Source organism: Cygnus olor, chromosome 14 (assembly GCF_009769625.2).
Source record: "Cygnus olor isolate bCygOlo1 chromosome 14, bCygOlo1.pri.v2, whole genome shotgun sequence".
Classification (NCBI taxonomy): domain Eukaryota; kingdom Metazoa; phylum Chordata; class Aves; order Anseriformes; family Anatidae; genus Cygnus; species Cygnus olor.
The window spans coordinates 2322813-2343749 of NC_049182.1; the positions used below are offsets into that span (position 1 = coordinate 2322813).

Genomic DNA, 20937 nt, shown 5'->3' on the forward strand with positions numbered 1-20937 from the left:
AAAGCTGCTCTGGCAGTGCTCTCACTTGCCTACAGCTGTTTCCAATTTCTTACACTGTCTGATGAGATTTACATCCCCTGCCCACATAGTTGATATTTAAACAGTGCCTCATTTTCCAAAGATAATGATTTGTATCTCTTTAGATACATGCCACGTAAATCCCATATAACCAAAGCCTAATTTTATTGGAAGCAATGCATGTCCAGGAAGATGCAGGTAAGCCATCAGAGCTTGCTGTGCAGGTAAGCTTTGCAGAAATCAACAACTGAAAAGTTGCTGAAAACATTATTGTTTTACATTGCAGACCAGTAGCAAGCTCATCAAATGAATCGGGCAGGCTGGAGGCAGGCGTGCTGCGGTCTCTTTGAGAGGCAGCAGCTGCAGAGAGAAAGGTCTGTAAGGCAAAGTCAGGAGGATAGCAGTTGAAATCAAAGCAGGGTCTGATTAAAGTGGGAATATAAGATATAAGTATAGTAGATGACAGAGAGCTAAAGAAGATCTCCAGAAGCAATATACAGATTCAAATGGTGATACTTCAGTGGCTGGAAAAAATGGTTCGTGATGAAAGAAGAGGGGCTGGTTCCCAAGCAGAGCCCCCCAGTAGCATCATGGTGCAAATATTGGTTTGTTGAGAGCCAAACTTTGAAATTCTTCTCTGAAAAACCTGCTGCCCTAAATTCCTTTTCCCATACTCATGTTCAGTTAAGTGTCTGTTCACTAAATATTTCATAATAATCTCATGTCACTTCAAAGTCTTGTAGGAATATGCTGGTACTTAGGAACTTTGCTTCCCTGTGTTACAGAATTTTGATTCCTTTTATAAGTTGCCTGAGCTCATTATGCATTTAATAAGCCGCTGCAGCTGGCCACATTGTCTCAATTCTCTGCAGTTAGCAAATGCTGCTTTGCTTTAGCTTCTGCTAATCATGGCAACCAACCTACTCACATTACTTAAATCACTAATCCCATGAAATAGCATAGTGTCACTCTCTAAAGCAGATAAAAAAAAAAAAATCATCTAAAATGTAACGTCAATCACAGAGGACAGTTATACTTTAAATGTTAGCTACAGTGAAAAAAAAGCCAAACCCCCTCTCTTTTTTTTTTGTTTTGTTGATAATATTAACTTTAGTTGGGAGTTTTCACAGAATGCTGGTTAATTCAATACATACACTAAGTTAAATTACCATTTATCTGTAAATCTGCTATTATGCTTAGTAATTAAGGCTTCCTCATCCTATGCCCATTTTAGCTGGAAAGATGGAGAGAGCATTTTTGATCTGTGAGCCAGAAAACAATAACTTCTTCCTCCCAGCGTTTTTTTTGGTGAAAGGTAATGTAGTGAACTTGAGAAGTTTTCAATATTGAAGATTTCTTTAAAATATATATTTTACTAGCTAAAAGAATTCCCTTGATATATATATATTTTTCCAAATCTCATTTACATTTCAGTCCAGTTTATTTACCTAGAAATTTCCCCACATCTGTTCTGGGAAACCGGGGGCTCACATTCTGGAAACTTGTTTTCTGGAAATAACTTCTGAAACTAGGAAAATATCGCCAGCCAAGAGGGTGATATACGTCCTCTGCACATCCTCTTTCCCTCCGAGACTCCTTGGGGATGTAAGAACTATCCATGGGCAAAATTCTCATCCACAGCATTTCATGTTTAGTTTCTTTTTTCTTCTTAAGTGGCAGCAGCTGAGCACAGATGTCCAGATTGGCAACAATTATGAACCCAATTAACCCAGTTAATGGCACCACAGCCCTTTGCGAAGTGACAGATTATCGCAAGCAGACACAGTACAGCCACTCACCCCTATCGCATGCCCTTGTGTCACCGAGAAAATGAGTGGAGGTAGGAACCACCAAGTGATTAGCCGTTATAATGTTGTTAATTAAGCACCCGTAGGAAGTTTGCCATAAAACTAAAACTAATCTTCTTAATCTATTTTGTCTATCCCATGCTTGGTGCTGTGTTATTAGATCACATAAAATAATCTTAGTCCAGTATCTGGGTAGTAACTTTAGAAGAAGCTGGGAACATGAGGCAGCTGGGGGTGAGATATTAGGGGACGTAACCCTGCCATGGAGTACTCACTGATGTGAGTGAGAGAAGTGAATTCAGATCAAACAGCTCCTGAGTTCCACCAGGATCACCCATTCCCAGTGACTGCATGCAGTGAGCATCGTCAGGTAGAGCAGCCAGGAGCCTATCCCCATACCTCTGAATTGCACATTTTGAGGTGTGCTAATCCCCAAGTTTACAAATACAGTATTGCAACCTGTTTTTGCAAAACTGTGAGTGGTTTTTCAGCTTTGCAAAGATTTCACAAAGTAGGTGAAGGCAAATAGCTGATTTTTGGGTAGGTTGTCCTGCATTCCCTTCTATATCTTCTTGTCTGGTTAACAAGCACCTTCTGGTTTTTATTGATGGACTCCATGCAAACTAACCAGCTCTGAACTCCTGCCTCCCTGTTCATTAGTTCTGTTTGTCCCCCAAATTAAACTGTTCTTCCTGTGTGGTGTCACAAGGCCCATTTTGTAGATGGCCAAACCGAACAGCAGAGTGCTGTGGTAAGTCAGCCAGGGCAGAGCTACTGCTGTAGAAAGAAATGCAAAAGCTGTGTTTCAGAGGAGATTTTTGAGGAAACTGCAGATAATATCCTGGACTGTGTTATCTATTGAGATTAAATTGAGCGTAATCCTATGCCTATCGCTACACTGCTGAATGCATTTAACAGAAGAGATTTATTTCCCCTCCTATTATCCTTTCTTTCTTCTTTCCTCTCACACTCCAGGCTGCTTAAGAGTTCAGGTTTTATCAAAGAAATAAAATAGTTTAGCATGAAACTTCTGCACTTTTTGTCATCTCTGGGAGATTTCTGGAGTAATGTTCATTTATTTCAAGGCTCTCTTCCTCCCCTCTGCTATTATGATTCAGGACTTTGGGGATCCATTCTGTAGGCAGGCTTTAAAGGTTACTCCCTTTAGTACCTTAATACCTCTTATTCTAAGGTTATTCTGCCATTTTTTCCCTTAGAAGTCTTCAATTTTTGTTTTAAATGACAAACGTCTCTTCCAACCTTTTTGAAGAGAGCTCCTAATTTTGCAGCTTTTCCAGCTCTTTGTCTTAGCACATCCTATTTCTGATCGCAAATAACTGCAACAGTTCTAAATTCTTTCTGCTGCTATGGCAGTTTACAGCCAGCACCAAAGTGGTGTCTGCGAACACATAGGTCTTCCTGCGTGGTCTTCTGTGTTCAAGAATAAGCTTAGTCTTGAAACCACTCTTGATATTTTGAATTCACTTTGAGGAATAACCGAGAAACTGAGCCTTGCCAGGACAATGGTTCTTGCTCTGTGAATTCTGAACCAGAATAGGTGGCATCATTTGGATTTTGAGCTGACAAGTTTGTCTGATTCTCCACCTTTAGGACAGCAGGACCCACCTCCTGCTGAGCTGAGATCTCTGTATCACTTATCACCATGAAAAGGGCAGAATGTATTAAATTTAGTATTTAAATTCTCAATTTGTTGCTTAGTTACATATGTCATGAAGGAAAAGCAATAATGCCATGATTTATATAACTAACTGACAATCCAAATTTTAAGGTTTGAACAGTGAATATTCATACCATGTTTATGCAAGCGATTATCTACAGGGGGGAAATGTCAAGAATAAATTCAACATCTTCTCTTGAACATTTTTAAGACAAATAAATGAAACTTGACAAATTATTGGTTAGTCTGAGTACTTGGCTGAATTTTACGATTGTATCTGGAAGTATGGTTGTGCACAGGATAACTCTTCTCTTTGCATGATATTTTATCACCTCAATGAAGGGTAGATTCTGCTTTCTAAATTCTGTTGTAATGCACAGTGTGCTTGAGCAAAGGTCTGTACAGAAACAAAGTATGCTTCAGGAAGGTAAAAAATTAATTATTGAAGCATAAAGTCTTCAGTACCTCAGGGAAGAATGAGAATGCATTTCCCCTTGTCTGTATCCTGTGCAAAATACACCAGGGACAGTAGGAGAGCCTTTTTTTTTATTATTATAGAAGAGTTTATATTTGGGAATCTGAAAAAGAAATGTCTTTGCCATAACAAATATACAACAGCATTTTCAAAGGGCTGTCTATTCTGAAACAAGGAGATTTGCAGAGTAAAGAATAAATGCATTTCTTCATTACTTCTGAGGAAAAGGTACTAAGATTTTGGTTTTCCATTTATTGTGATAAATTCCTCTTTTTTAGAAGTAACCTATGAGTGTAAAAGATTTATAAATTCCTCTAAAATACATACTTTCACATAATAAGTGAGTCTCTCTGTTCTGAGTAGTGATCAGAAATAGTGGTGAGGTGGGACTCATAGTAGGAGGTGAACTGCTCGTTTGTATTTATTTTTTTACAAATATCCTTGCAGTAGTCCAAGAGTAGTCCAGCATCTAACCAAGTTGATAGGAGCATTTCAGTATAGTCTATACCAGGTCTTCAAACTCTAAATATAGTATATATAACTTTGGGTATTCACTCACTTCTTTTTATTAATTTTACTCTTGTCCTGTCCTGCATGTTGGGAAGAGATTTACACTAATCTGACAAATACTGAATGATCTAGTTTAAGTTGCTGGCTACTTTACTAATTTCTGGAAGGAAGACAAACCACGTCAGCTTTGTTCTGTGATAGAAATAAACCTCTGTAATTTAAGCAAAGCCCCAGCACTTTTCTTGTGATTCTTCTAAGTTTATAAAGAAAACTACCCTGTTATCTGTCTCTTTATGCACATGGAAGGGAAAGGCAAAAGCTTTCTTTTCTCAGCTCTGTCTCTCTGAGCTGCTTCACAGAAGAGAATTGCTTTATTTAGATTTTTGCAGGATGCTGCCTTGACTGGTTTTGTGCATGAGCTGAAATATATTTTTTTTCAGCCAAATTTCATTTCAACTAAGAGCCCTGCAACAAAACCCAGATCAGGGCTGGATAAAGTGGTGTTGGTACTTGCCATGAACAGGTGCAGCCTGAGACCCTGGGGGCAGCGGCTCTGTCCAGTCATTTGGAGGTCATGTGGAGGCCTAGACTCAAGTAGCGTCAGGGTTTTTTTTAGAGATCAATGGTTGACTTGCCTGAAGAGTTAAGAGTCATTTGACCGTAATAATTGGACCTCATATTGACTTAGTGATGAACAGAACCCTGTCATGGGAACGTAAACAATCTGTGAGATGATTTGAACAGATGAGCTCCACCATGGCTCAGCAACAAGAAAATATACTTCACCTGTCAAGATATACCTTTGCACAATTTATGAGCTGAGAGCATTCAGTGCGATGGAAGATAAACTTGTTAGGGAGCAATGATCTGACCTCCAAGAGCCAAAGGACCTGGGGCCAGTCTGTGCTGCTCAGCCAGGTGGACCTTGATTGTGATCCACAGCTGGGCTGGAAGGGAACCAGGGGAAGGAGATGGACTTGTGCCCCTCTGCCCCAAAGGCCAGTTGGAGGGAAAAGAGGGGTTGCCCTTCAACGGTGGGAAATAGGGAGGTCAGACACCCTTCAGGCACTGTAGACTGTGGTAGAGACAAGAGCTTTGCTGTACAGGGTTTGGGTGAACTTTGTGAGCTGACAGACTGCATTTTTAGGGAAGGGCATGGGAGAAGCCTGAGCATCCTGCCCAGAGGGCTGCAGGCCCCCAGCCAGCTCTTAACTAAGCTGCTCCTTACATTTTGAGAGGTAAGAGACCCACTCAGCCCCCTTCTTTCTGAGGGATATCTCTTGAGGCTTCAAATCAATGGTATTATGTCCCACAGCCCATCCTAGAAGGTTTCATTACACTCGACAGATTTCAGCTCACCAACCTCGAGTTTAGAGTGAATGCACAAAGAAAATAAAAGTGTACCCAAACTTTCCAGTCTGTCCCTAAACCAGCTGAAGTGACTGTCTTGCAGAAGAGTGTTCTGGGCACAGTCTTTCAAATTTGTCCAGTGTTTCTATCCTCCTTTTTCTGTCTTCTCCCCAAATAGTTGTTCATATCATGGACAGCACTCATTAAGCCTTGCTGTTGTGTAGCTGTCTGTGCACTCTGGATACAACGGAATGCTTGGGGCCGATGTGCTGCTGGGGGGAAGATATTGGGGAGCACTTAAAGTCCTAACTCATCACGCTGAATATTATTACTTCTTCAATTTGAAGTGAAAGACTGGCCTGGTGTTGCTACACTTCTGTATGATGTTTTTTCCTATTTATTGTAGCAAAGTTTGCTGTCAGTCATAGGAGGTGAAAACTGGCTTCTTTCTTTGGGGTATTCCTTAGGCACCTTAGTCAGTCCTTTAGCTGTGTGAATACAACAACCAAGACCCAGACCCACATCAGAAGTTTGCCATCAGAAAGGGGCCAAGTATGTGCCTTCACTGCCAGGTGCAGACCACCTGTGCTGGAGGAAACGTTCAGCTGTCTTCTCAATGCTCGACTTTGCCTGCTCACAGGCATCTCAGGGGCACTGTAAACTTGTGGAAAAGAAATCATGTATCTGCCTGTAGAAATGATGTCATCTGGATCTCAAGAAACTCAGGTTAAGTCAGTGTGCTAGGAACATTTGCTTGTTGAGACAACAGAAATCACTCTGAAGGCAGAACTGCTGGAGCAGAAGCGGAGTAGAAATTCTTCAAGAAGAGATATCAGAGATGAAAAAAGCTCCTTTATTTTACCTGCCCTGCTGAAGGTGCAGTGAGGAGCTTGTTTTTGTGTTGCCAATAAAACTGCCCACCCAGGGAAGCAGTCTGACCATCTGGCTCCCCAGTACACAACGATAAAACAGAAGACAAACAGTTTCAGTGTGTAAATTTTGGAAGACAGATTGTCAATAGCCATTGCTACCTTCAAAATGAGAGGTTCGAATGGGAGCAGATAATGGATTTAGTATGTAGTTAAAAGGCTTCTGTGGCCCATTGTTATTTCAGGAGAGAAATGCTCAAGTTGGATGGCTGACATGACTCTTGCTCCATTTTTTCCATTAACCTTAAATATATTCAACAACACTAATTTCATTAGATATTTCTCAGGAATATCTCACTCATCGCCAGGGTCTCTACTATCAAGGTAGTTAATTATCTCAGTGCAGACCATTAATCTTAAGTTCTTTTATGGTGTCTTGGATTCTCTATAAATGTCTGCAAAAAGTAACTATTACCCCAGTTTTACATTTTTGTGGATGTAGAAGGGCAAGCTGGACTAATGGACTGGACACAGAGTTACAATAAATAGTGACTCTTCTGAATTGTTCGTATGCTGATTCTTCCTGGCTCATGTATTTCTGCTTGGGCGTTGGCACTGTAGGGATGCAGTACAGCAGTATGTTTGTGGGAGAAACTGGAGCTCTTTGTAGAATAACATACAGAATCCACTTGTGAGTGAGCATCAGCATCCTCAGAAGCTGTGAATTACCACCAATTGCAGGGTTGGTACCTCTCATACCAGCCTCTGCATTCTTCTCAAGAAAAAAAATAAAATAAAAAATTCCTCCATCTCACCAGCTATCCTTTCCATTCCATTCATTTCTGTGCTGCTTCATTCTCTTTGGGCTTGTAATGGACATCCATTTCTTTTCGTCATTCTCCCTCTCTGCTGCTCTCCCTGTTCCAGTGCTTCATTACCAGGGACTAAATTTATGTAAGGTATATTTAAAAGCTTAAACCTATTTTTAAGCAACTGACTAATTCCCCTCCCCCTCCCCATGTTTAGGATATAGGTCTAGCTAAGTGATTAATCTGTCTTCTTGAATAATGCCAAAAACGTTGCATCAGCATGAGACGATCTAACCTTTGAAAAATTCCCCCAGGAGCATCCATTTCTGTTGGGGATTTTGCTGCCAGCCAGAGCAGTTAATAAAAAAGGGAAAGCCAATAACACTGCCAGAAATTTTTGCCATATAAACGTCAGAGAATCAGTTAGAGGCTGTCAAATGTAATGTAAGATATTATTAATAAGGAGAATTCAAGATCCAAATGGGGCTTTTTGTCCCAGAGATTGGGTCATGTGGAAGCGGCTGAGGAAATAGTGAGTCTTCAGGTGGAACTTCCAGTGGGACAGTGTTGCAGCAGACTTCTCAAAGCCATTTATTTTATCATTTCAGGAGGATCAGTGAGGAGAAAATCATAGAATCATAGAATGTTTCACTGAATGAAAGACAGCAGAGGAGATATTCCAGCTGGAGGGTGGGGTGCCCATTGGGCATGTTTCAACCTTTGGTCTCTGAGGACCTCAAGATGTGGACACCTTTCCTTCCTGGTCAGCAACGTGGGCTGGGGACACCCAGAAGACATCAAGGAACAAGGTAGGAGCCCATCTGAGTGCCCACCTCGTCTGGTTTCAGTGGTGAGACACCAGCACCATCAAAAGGAAATCTTCTTTGGGCTTTTCCACCTTAACTGATTTTTTTTTCTGTCTCTTTCGAATGTTACACACCAAAATCATCACTTCAAATCATGCAGAAATTCGCAGTGCCTGAGAAGAATTAATTACACAGTCATCATGTTTCCATAAAACTACAGGGTATTTATTTATTTAAATATTTGTAGTGTTTGTTTCATGCAAATGATCACAACTCTGATTATCTTAGGACACAATGCAAATTTAACTCGCATCTAGTGGGACAATGTGCTGGTACAGCTGGTTGGAAGCCAGGCAGCTTAGAGAAATATTCATAAGGCATCCTGAGACTAAAAATGTCTTGGTGACCTCGGAAAGCTTTTTAGCAGCTTCTATTGAGTGAACAATTTGCTTGACAAATCCCATCCTCCTTATTGTGTGTGAATTATCCACCAAAAAAAGATGCTGATTTTAAGTATTGCTTCGTTTTAAATAATTCCTCAAAGCTGCATAGGCTTTCTCAGGGTTGTTTCATTACCAGCCATTTCTGCAGGGGGGGCGAGCTGAGCTCCTGGTGACCCCCCTTCCTCGGCGGAGCATACCGCTTGGAAACAAACTCCTGCTGCATATATTTGGCTTCATAGCTTTGTTTGTGCGGATGTTCAGCCCAAAATGTTGTTTCTTTGAGCTTATCTGTCACATGATTTTGCCAGAAAACTGGCAGATAATAAATGCTACAAAGATGCAGATGGTGCAAATTAGTTTAACGTTTGTAACGAGTTCTTTGGAGCTCGGCTTCTCCTTGGTTGTTCCAAAGTCCTCGTCAGCAGCAAGGAGGCCTCACCCCAGGCACTGTAATGGGCGCTGGGGTGCCAGAGCGGGCACCGGGGTGTGCTCAGAGGACATGAGTACTTTCCCCAGGCTGGGAAGGGGCTCGGCCACATGTACATGGATGTGGCTTGAACAATTTTGGCTACCTGCCTATGTCTGCTCTGAGGCCTTGCTCCTTGTGCCCTGTCTGAGGCCAGCTGTGGGGCTCTCAGGGCCACGAGGCCTAGCAGGGGATGAGGGCTGTGGAGGAAAAGCTCAAAACCTGATCATATTTTTGCTTATATCAGGCTTCAGTGATCATTTTAAAGCAAAATTGATTCTCATCCTGCTGTGTTACTGGTTTGCTTTTATTTTATTTTAATTTAATTTCCTTGGATTAAGTGCAGCAAAAGCACATTGAAGGCTGTTTCAGGTAGCGCTTGCTGCTTGTTCTGCCTCCTGCAAGGAGCAGTACTGCTGCACCACTGCAGAGGAACAGGCGGGCAGCAAAGACATCAATAACATAAGTCTCCATGCCTTATCATCCTTAATAGAGTTTTTGCTCAGTAAAACCAGTACGTATTAGGTTGTAGGTGGCCATCCATTCTTTTGACGGAGCAGGTTTTATTCCTGTAATCGTCTCGCTGCTACAGCAGTGCTGATGGGTGAATACCAACTTTATTCTCCCTCATTACGGACAGGCAGGAAGGTCTGTGGCAAAACACCCAGATGGAGAAGTGCTTGGGTGCTAAGGTGTAGACCACCCCCTGGTGCCCATGCTCCTCGGCGTTGTCCTGTGCAGCTCCCCTCCCTCTGCAGGCCTGCTCTCCCTTTCACCTGGCCACTTGCTAGCTCTGTGATTGAGCTGTGACGTAAGGGAACATTTATCTTTGCAAACAAACTGAGATGAAGTCCTCCCCTTTAGAGCCCAGGGAATAGGTACTTTAATATTTGGCATTTTATATAGATAATCTGCCAGCAACAAAAGTGTGTTGCTATGTGCTGCACACGTCTCATCTCGTCTCCTTTAACCCTCTCACTGCAAGGGATCATTTGTAACATCAACAGGAAAACTCCAAGTTCCCTTTTCCCACTGGAAGGCTTCCAAACTCTCTAATTAATGAACTTTTTTCCTCGTTACCCATCATGAGTTGTTCATCAGCTCCTGCCTGAACTGCAAAGTGATGTTGAACTGTCTCAGGAACTCACAGCCAGCATGCCCTTTCATCAGGGGAAATCTCTGAGTATTTACTTGCCTAGATGGTTTCCCTCGTATGTAATTGTGGAGCTTTCTCTCCAAGGATTTAAAATACTTGTTGACATGGCAGGGAAGGCACACTCTGCTGCTCATCCGGGTGCTGCGTGCAGTCTTTAGGGACTGATGTATTTCTCAGTATTCTAAACTTTCGAGTACTTTGATTTTAAAGCTCTTTGCACTAATAATACTTGTCTTATAATGCTGTATTTAAAAAAAAAAAAAAAAAAAGAAAAGAAAAAGTAAGGTTGAAATGCCATGCAGCTGCAAAAAGCTGTGCCTGGAAGATGCAGCCAAAATCCCTACTGTTCTTCAGTGCCATATAACTAAAATTTGAAGTGGCATATTGCATTAGATTTCCTTGAGATAAAAATCGTACACTGCACTTTTCATGATATCTTTATTTCAGCAGCATTAGAATATCAACATATTACCACCTGTTGATAATCTGATAGAAAATATCCAACTTGCCTTGACTGAGAAAATATTCAGTGCATAAAAATGTTACTATTTTCAGTAAACCCTGCCAAGGATGGAGACACCAATTCACTTTAAACTTGCCTAGCACCTTTTGATTGCATAAAGGCTTTGCCAGAAGACCTGACAGGACTAATGCAAAATGCTTCAGAGGACATATTTGCAATATTTTTAATTAAAACCAGGTGAGATCAAGACACTATGCTTCAAAGTATGCTTCACTATATTAGCTCTATTATCTTCTCAAATGAAAGCACACGAGAAACATGATCCATATTTCATATATCCTCATTCTGGGAAAAAAAAAATCAAACCTAATTACTGATAGCATTAAAAAATGTTTAATTTTTCTCACCTTGCCCAGTGTAAAAGTGCACTTTCTGGCTTCAGTTTCAGCTCTCATTGTGTTGTTTCGCACTCCGCCCGTTACTCTTGGCTGAAGGGCATTTGCTCCCTGCACGAAGTGATCTGCCTCAGTGTGGGCTCAGGCTCACAGAGGTCTCCATAGCATCTGCTGGCTCTGACCTGCCACTGGTAAGTGCTGTGTTTGATAAAGGGAGTGAGTGTGTTAAAACAGAGATTACTTAAATGTTCAATCAGTACTCGCATTGAGACAGGGCTGGAAGCATGTCTGAAAATACATAAAATGTACCTTTATGTACAGAGAGGATAATGCACAGGGATGCCTTGCCTTTTTGCTGCTATTCTTTGGGGCATTCTAGAAGCCAGGAAGGAGCAGCCCAGCATGGAGCAGGTCAGGCTGTGGTGGCTGATTGTGCCTTGCGGTAAGGAGCTGGGGCAGGTCGGCACTGGGGAGGTGAAATGCCCACGGGAACCGACCTCTGCGTGGGGTGGCTGGAGGCTAGATGCACACTGCAGCTTCACCAGGTCACGGCTGTCATCTGTGTGCCAAACAAGACAAATTGTGGGAATTTTTCTATTCCTTCCAATATGTCTGCATGTGCAAATGACACTGCCTTTATCTCTCTGTGATATGAGTGTTACCTTTTTGGGTACCTTTTGGTTTCAGCTGTCTCTCTTCATTTCAGCAGATAAACATATCCAACGCGCAGTTATGCAGAGAAACCCTCTGTTTCTCAACCCTGTGTGGGTCCTGGAGATGCTGCTGGGAGTATCATATTCTCTTATAACATGCAATTCATTTTTCTCTGAAAAGGTACCTATTTTAAAATCTGAATTAACATATACTGTGCGGGCAGTGAGCAGAGAAGAAAATACTTCAGAAGCTCCTGCTTTGGAGGTGTCCCTTCAAATTTGGGGCAGGGAGAATTTGCACCTGTACCTCTGCAGACACAGCATGATGCCAGGTCAGAGCCTGTGGTCTTAGCTATGTACAGTGCTTACACTGAACATAAGTTCAACCTAGCTGGCATTAGTGAAGCCAGATGAGGAGACTGGTATGGCTGGAATGTTAAAATCGAATATTGAATTGCAAAGAAATGATATATTTAGATGCCATTTTTAATAGATCTGGAGGATTTGATCACCAAACTAAGATTTAGCACTTGTTGAATATACATTATTGTGGTTTCACCATTCCCCAGCTGAATTTCATAGATTGCATGAGTATAAAAAAATATGCCAGGAACATAAATGTATGTGCATGCATGCTCAGAGGCACACTCATGTGCACGCACACACACACACACACACTGACACACACACATGCATGCACACAGACAGTGCATTGGCAGAACCAGACTCAGGAAGCTGAAAACTACTGAACCAAATCAATAAGGAATTTAAACAGTTCCAATTATCATTCGCATTCCTTTGATTTACAGCCCATTAGTGGATACCAGTGAAGTAACAATTAGGTGTTAAGAGACTGAAGGCCAGGTTAATTTAGGAAGAAGTGGGTTGATTTTCCAGCTGAAGATATCAACAGAATCTCATTTCATTCAATTCAGACATTTCATTTTATTAGAGATATATTTGCTACGGTACATATCTTTGATTATCCCTATAAAAGCAACATTAGGGGCATTTGGCTGTTAACTCAGTAAGGAAAGATGCAGTTGAAAATACAACCCAGGAAAGTCCTCTGAATTCTCTCATAGATCTGAAATGCAAAATCCAGGGATACCAGGAAGATGATCCTGATGGCTACAAGGGATGCCCAAAATTACAACTGGTTGAGACAAACACTTGGGAAAGGTTTCAAGCCATGTACTGTGGTTTTAAGTGTCAGGAGGTCAAGTTCGGGGGATGAGGCGCAGTGCTTGGGTCTGTATATTCTCAGGAGAGATACCGAGGTCTGGCTGCTGTCAGATATGGTATAAAGAGAAATCCTCTATCTGATCTGTTTTGCGTTTCTGTGTGCTACAGCTACAGGAAGCTGTAGCAAAACGGTCACAGATGCACAGAACCGTGGTGTGCTTAGCAAAGGATGCAAGACTGTTCTGTGTGCTGCTGGAGGAGAGCCCCGGCCTTGCTGCACCCCCAGGACAGAGCAAGCAGGTCTGCTCTGACCCATTGCTGGGTCTTCGGCTGGGCTTCGGCGCTGCTCTCTGGATGCCTCTGCAGGTCCGTGCTTCCATAGAGGCACCGGGCAAAGCAAGTAGCAAAGGAAGAGCTGGGTCATTTTGGCTTTGGTGGGTGTCTGCACTGGGTTATCTCTTCACACACAGAACCACTTCCCAAGGGGAAAAGATGTTGCAGATCATGTGGCAAAGGATGGGGCCGAGCCTCATAATGTCTTCATCTGCTGAAATATGTTTCTGTTGTACTGGTTCCAGGCAGAAGTGTGCTGTGGCAGTCTCCTCTCTGACAGCATCATCTGCAGGTTAGTGTTTTGTCCGCGGTGTGTTTGTGTTGACTCTGCCGCCCTGGCTTGCCACCTGAATTGAATTTCTTATCATGTCTCTATCTGCTGCCAATAACGGATGGCGATCACTATTCCTCAAAGCAGAGTATTGCATGGGGGGAAGACAGACACAACCGTGGTCTGTGAGAGTGCTATTGAAAGGGAGAAAAGGGAAGAGGGAGAAGAGGACAAGTCCAGGAGCTTGGGGAGTCTGATGTAAAATGCTGCAGGTAACAACAGCTTGTTGGCAATGAATCTTTCCAACCAGCATGGCCAGTGCTGTGAGGAGCGAGGCTGCTGCTGCTTTCTTTAAAGCCAACTTCCAGCAGCCAGAGCCCTCTGCAGTGCAGTGGGAAGGAGCCTGCAGGGCGAGCAGGAGGTGCAGGATCCAACCCAGCCTGAACTGGGCAATGCAGGCGGTGGAGCAGGCTCAAGTCCCCAGGCAAGCTGAGGGATGCTGCAGCCCTTGGGTTCAGGGTAGGGATCAGCCCCTCTTGTCACTCACAGCCCCCCGGGGCCAAGCAGTGGGAAATGTTCTCATACTTGTTTACTAAAAATTAGATTTTCATCTGACACTTATTTCAGCTGTTCTTGTTGTCCTTATTTTCATTAATGAGAACACACATACGGGCCCATGCACAATTACTTACCATGCTGAATCAAATGTGAAATGGTAACTTGGGAAGATAAAAGGCTTTCTAATGCTTTATCAGTTTCTCAAGCTAGCTATTCCTGTTTCTATCTTGAGGTTTAAATATTTGCATTAAGATCCAGATTGCAAGTAACGGGTCTCAGAATAGCATATGAAACAGGAATTTTAAATGGAAATGTGGAATGGAAAATGTGGCATTCTGGAGCTGGGCTTATCTGAGTGAGCAGCAAACAAGCTGCAGTCTGCTAAAGCAGCTCCTGCTGCTCAAAAGGACATTCAGCAGGGCAAGGCGGCTGCTTTTTTCCGAACTTGAAAATGCTGCCTTGCTGCCATCTTCCTTTCATAATGTATTTTAATCAAGTCACAGGATGGAGAATTTCTTCTTTGCAGTCAATCCAAGCCAGGAATCTATAATCTCATCCAGAATTATGTTATAAATAGGAACAATTTAATACTTTTATATAAATGTATGTCCACTATGTGGTTTGGATTTAATATGAAATGTGTTTTCTCTGCACCTGGATGGAAGTGCATAAATGAAGGCTGCAGGAATGATTCAATTTGTATTTTTCTGGTCGTGAAGGGTAGGTTAGTCATGTTGATTGCTGATCTCAGGCAAGTCAATTAATGAAGTGTTTTCTCTCACATTTTCCATAGCAGGTTGACGTTAGTTGAAACAGGTAACCCATGAGTAGAGCTGTATCATATGTAATGGGGAAATAACTAAACAACCAGCCATTTTGACTGGAGTACGTACCTGTGAAAGAGGAGTCAAAGCAGTTGCAGTTTCTGATCTTCATTTCCATCAGCTCTCCTGCTGGGGTGTGCAGGAAAGGGCGAGCGCTGGCATCAGTGAGTGCCAAGCAGTCCCCAAAGCCAGGCACATTGGGGCCAGCAGGGTGACACTTCACTTCTCATGCCCATGAAGCACTGTCACTGTCATGGAGCACAGGCTAAGAATGAACTAAAGCTTACTGTGCTTGATAAATTCATCAAAATGGCAGTGCAGACACAGGGGTTTGCTCGCAGCAAACGCTTTTGTTGCTCAATGTGGTCACTTGCACAGGAGCCCCTTATGCCAGCCAAGCAAGGATGCCTCGAGGCTGAGCTGCTGAGCTCCCTGGCTGCGTCTGCTATTGTAAAGACTTTAATTCTGCCTGTGTGAATGTGCACATGTGTGAGAAGGGCTGCTAAGTTCTGTGTGCGCCTGTATTTCCAGCGTTCATGTCCACCGCAGGTCAGTCTGTTGGCCAACCCATCCCCCCACACAGGGGCATATTCCTCCCCTGTATCAGCATTGCTGGTCGATGCAGACATGCCAAAAATAATTTTATATGAAACACTCTGCCCAGAAGCTGGGGAGCCATAGCTGTTGTCACACAGCAACTCCTACCACAGCCTCTGGGAGTAATAGAAATTCAGGAGGGCTGTGGATGGCATAGAACCAACTGTCACACGACTGATGAGCTAAAGGCCAAGATTAGGGCTGGGGATAAGGGGTAGAAAAATCACGATAAATAAAAGGACTGCTGACAGCAATTGGAAATTAATTACAATGGCACTTCATGCTAATTCAAAGTTACTGTCCCATGCCCTGGTAATTGTTGATGAGTGAGATTAGCACGGATCATTTCTATGTGAATGCCTTCAACAGAGGCAGAATTGCAAAAAGATGTAGGGCTGGGCTCGGGCTGGGTGGTGTGGAGTTAGCGGGGAGGTCTGCAGGCAGGTCCTGGCCAGGAGCACAAGCACTGGGGATGCACAACCCTGAGCCCCAGCTGCAGGGGAGCTTCACTAAGAAACATTTCAGAAAAACAACTTATGGTCAATAGTGACAAAAAGAACCTTTTTTATTTGCACCCACTAAGTGTTTTCCTTCTTTAAGTCTGCTGATAATTGCTGCCGTGATTAGTTCACGCTCTGCACTTCCGAAAGCAAACAGTAAATCTAAGAGAATGAGGGGTGAATTCATTTTGGCAACTGTTTACAAACATTCATTTCCTATAGAATGCCGACAGATAAATTACTGCAGACTTAGTCAGTCTGCATTTTCTGCAAGTCCCTTGGTTATTTCTTCCACAATTTAAGTGGCAGAATTGGGAGCTTCAGTGTTGGTTTGGCAATGCATTCTCTGGAGGAATCGCTGCTTTGTCACTGCGCACGGCTTCAGTTCACAGCTCCAGCACAGGAGGTAACATCCCCGGGCTGTAGCTCACTGATGGCTTGTTATGTTTTGGAAGGGATTCCACTCAAGAGACCATAGTTAAGATATACTCTTCTTTATAGATAGATAGGTAAACTTGTCAGAGAGAGAGCAAGCATAGTTATTTTGAAGGTAGTACATAATATATATTTATTTTTTTCCATTTTTAAAAATGGACAGCTCAGACTATTACTTGCAAGAAGGGGCTTCATCCTGCACTCTGGGTCACAGTGTGTATTGCTACATACTTCAGTAATTCGGGTGCTCTGCAAAGACCATAGCTTCAGGTTAAGCAGGCAGGAAGCCCAGTACAAAAAGGCAGGGCTTTGTGAAGAGCTGCTCTTTCCCTTTCTTTTTGTGTATGTATACATATTCATATAATACAAATAAAGGAGGCATGCTTTACCATATTATGTAGGCAAAGCTACGTTTACATTTAATAAGAATACAGTAAGAAAAAAAGTGGTATGCAGATTAAAATGCAAGTGAAAAGGAACCCTTCTTTTCATCCCAAATACTGTAGAAGTCTGAGGAGCTTTTTCGAGGTTATCACAGAATCACAGAATGGCCGAGGTGGGAAGGGAGCTCTGGAGATCATCTGCTCCATCCCCCTGCCAAGCATGGTCACCTAGAGCACATTGCGCAGGATGGCATCCAGGTGGGTGTTGATTATCTCCACAGAAGGAGACTCCACAGCCTCTCCGGGCAACCTGTGCCGGTGCTCTGTCACCCTCCCAGTAAAGAAATGTTTTCTCATATTCAGCTGGAACCTCCTGTACTTCAATCTGTGCCCGTTGCCTCTGGTCCTGTCGCTGGGCACCACTAAAAAGAGTCTGGCCCCATGCTCTTGACACCCTCCCTTCGGATACTTAAACAAGGCTATACAAAATGGAGCAGGATTGAGGGCAGAGCTTTTGTTTCGTGTCTTCTTCTTGGCTCTCTTCATCCTTGCTCATGCTGCAGCAGCCTATTCTTTGTTTAGCTTCCCGGATCAATCAAAGAAAGAGCACGGACTAGATCCCTAAAAGCAACTGAAACACGCATTTAGGGAACTGCCCTGAGGGTAAAGGCATTCTAATCGAGGAGCTTACTTGAAGTTTAACTAGGTACTTGAAAAAATATACTTCTAGAGATGATAAGTCAGTAATACTACCACTCATTTTTAATTTAGAGGACTTCACTTTAAATTTTAATTTAGAGTCTTTAAAGAGGACTTCACCACTTTAAGTTTGAATTTAGAATGTTGTCTTAGACTTATAAGGTGCCAGATTTGCAGTTCTGTTTTATTTAATTATTATTTTAATTTTTATTTTTTTATTTTTTTTGAGATGAATTGTTATAGAGGAATGTTTTAAAACCATGTTTAAGGTGCACTGTTTTTTCCTCTAACCAGAAACCTATGCTCATGGGTATACCATTTCATTACCAGGCCTATCTATATTTGCTTGCATTTACCGTGATCTTTGTTATGGGTTCTGCAGAGATACATATAAACACAAACCTGAAGATACATTCAAAGAACAACAATAATTCCCCTTCCCCACTCAGTTAAACACAAAATAAAACAACAACAACAAACAGAAGCATATCTCTATAGCATTCCCTTTAACAGTTAGAAAATGGGGAAAGCATTAATTGGATCAAATCATTTAGTGAGTTTTCCTGTTTAGAAAATAAGTAGTGCAAGTTCCCCAGCCTTTTTTTTAAGTCACTTCTGTTTGTTATAACCCTAACCATCAGACCAACAACATTTGCATTTTGGCCTGGAAGTAGAATCTGTACGTTTGTTTTCATCAGGAGCATCGTATTGTTCTTGTCTGAAACAATGTGGCAAAACATCACAATTACACTGAGCAATCATTTCAAGTTTAGCCAATAATTAGGGACTGATTTATGGCAAAAAAATCCACTTGGGAAACATGATAATAGTCCGTATATTTCTTTGGGTCAGGCAGCCATGTTACATCAAACACTAGATTTGTTATTCCATTTAAATAATTTTGAAATAATTAAGAATTGTGTCGTGCGTCTGACTGAGCAGATCTGAAGCACAAAATCATACATCTAAATTATGAACTGAACTGAATGGAGCATTGCCAGCAAGAGTGAGACATGAAATACTTGCCTCACTTCGGAGGCAAAAATAAGTGAATCTGTTTTCTCCACCTCTGTATTACAAAATAATTGCTATTTTCTTTATATTTATTTCCCCACATCTGCGACTGTGCTAAACATAAAAAAGAATGCTAAAATATAGGTCCAAATGATATTGGGAAAATGTCCAAGCCTGTGCAGTGCTGGGTAGCTGCACCCATGGGTGCACTCAGGGGACATAACTGTGCTAGCAGCAGCCTCACCCACCTACAGCACGGCCGAGGTTTGGTTTGCAGGCATGAGCATCACACCAAGGCTGGGCACCTGCTGACGGAGCGCTGCAGACGGGGTTAGTCTCATGCAGTTATCATGCTGTGTGAGGGCATCCAGTCGCGCTTCTGTCAGCTCCACAAGCACCAATTGTTAGGTAACAAGTCCCATGCAAGCTTATTTCTGTAATTTCCCTAGGCACGAGTAAAAGATATCTGTGTTAAACTCAACAAAACAGAATTTTGGCAGAAAAAAAAAAAGAAATTGTTTCTAGACACTCCAAACTAATCTATTGGCTCGGAGCTTTAATTTGACATCAGTATAATGGCAGTAATTTGGAACTGCTCCCATATTTTCTTCTGTAATTTCCCCTTCCTCCTCAATATACACTGAATCATCAGAAGATGTTTCTATAAAATATGTATTTTTTTTTCTGGGTTAAAGCCAATGAGCTGGAAGCAGTGATGACTTTTTTTCTGCACTGCCTTCGGTGGAATTTGCATCAGTAATGTTCGTGGCAGAGAGAATGTATAGGGCTCATGATGCTTTATTATTTAATTGCTGCTCGATGATCACAAAAATAATTGCAATGGAAGAATTAGGCATTTACAAGGAAAAATATTACTTCTGGAATAACAGAAATGTTGAGGGGGATGTGGTCATTTAAAAACTGGTAATTTTGTACAGGATTTGGTAATTTCTCTAAGGACCGCGAACTATTAAAATTACCACTTGTAAGATGAATGAGTTGACAAGTGCCATCAGTTGTGCTCCGGTGCACATCGCATCGCCTTCTGTCCTGCGGTGTGTGCACGGGTTTAACACACAAGGCATTTCCGTGGAGCAGCCCCAAGGGCTGGGTCACCATGACGCGGGTATCTTTCTGCCTTTGAGTGAAAATCTGATTGATTTCATGAGCTGCCGTGATCATGGTAGGTGATTCAGCCTGGTCTAACAGCCAGAACCCTGCCCTGTTGTGTCACTGGCCATAAGTGGGCTTCCAGCTCAGCATCGCGTGCTGAAGTTCCATATGGGGAATTTTTTGCAGCCTCTTTTTGCAGTTTGGTGTTCAGGCTTTGAGGATGACGTGAAAAAGAAGAAGAACGTACCTTATCCCAGCAAGGTCAGTGGTGCTGCGCAGACTATATCATCTTTGTAGAGTGCTTTGCATTTAGCAGCAACACTAAAGGGCCCTTTTGGTAACCCCCCAGATACCACAGGCATTTCATGGACACTTCACTGGCACACAGTGTGAAGGGGACGTTTCCCTGTCTCTGTAAGCGCCTGTAGGTGCATGGTGGTTGGTTCTCCTGGAGCTGTCATGGGACTGGCTGTCAGGAACCAGAAATAAAGCATTATAGGAAGGGAATAGAAATGTGGCAGGCATAATGGCTTTTGATATCACTTTTATCCATTTGCAGGTTTCAAGGGATCATTTCTAATGGCTAGAAGATTAGTTAAGCAGAGAGCCAGCCCCCAGCTTCATGTAAGCGGTTTCTATTTTCGCAAGGTTCAGCAACCACCACAATCCCCATCAAGTGCCAGTGTCAAATATGCACACCGGCAGGGCATCAGGGCAGAGATGACGCGTGGGCTTTGCTCAAAGCATTTCGGGTGGTGGTGGACGCTGCTGGCTCTGCATCCCGCACAACGCACCCGACTCGAGGAGCTGCCAGCAGAGCTGCTAAACCAGCACCACGTGCGTGCTGCTCCCCGTCTGGTGCACGGTGCAGTCATAAATCCTCCCCGGTAAGTGATTCGGGAAAGAACAAACACGTAAAATGAATCAAGCTGTGTGTGTCAGGCAGCGGCGTGTGCTGTTTGCTAGACTAAACAGTGGGGTAAGGCTCTTCAGGGGATAAATCCACTGCATCAACCTGTGCTAATGCTACCTGCAGTGATATAAAACAGGAGATAAAAATGTGCTTGCTTTGCTTTAGGTAAAAAGCACATTCCTGTCAGATCTGCTGGCTTGTGTGTTCTTGGTC

General features: G+C 42.6%; 2 long non-coding RNA genes across 2 annotated transcripts; both read left to right on the plus strand.

Annotated features, from left to right (window-relative positions):
* The first annotated feature begins 9878 nt into the window (after positions 1 to 9878).
* Positions 9879 to 12231, plus strand: LOC121078160. Its single transcript, XR_005824470.1, has 3 exons — positions 9879 to 10043; positions 11294 to 11437; positions 12081 to 12231. It is a non-coding gene; the product is annotated as an uncharacterized LOC121078160 (long non-coding RNA).
* An 810-nt stretch (positions 12232 to 13041) lies between these two features.
* Positions 13042 to 20686, plus strand: LOC121078161. The gene is made up of 3 exons (XR_005824471.1): positions 13042 to 13384; positions 13663 to 13709; positions 20371 to 20686. It is a non-coding gene; the product is annotated as an uncharacterized LOC121078161 (long non-coding RNA).
* Positions 20687 to 20937: the final 251 nt, after the last annotated feature.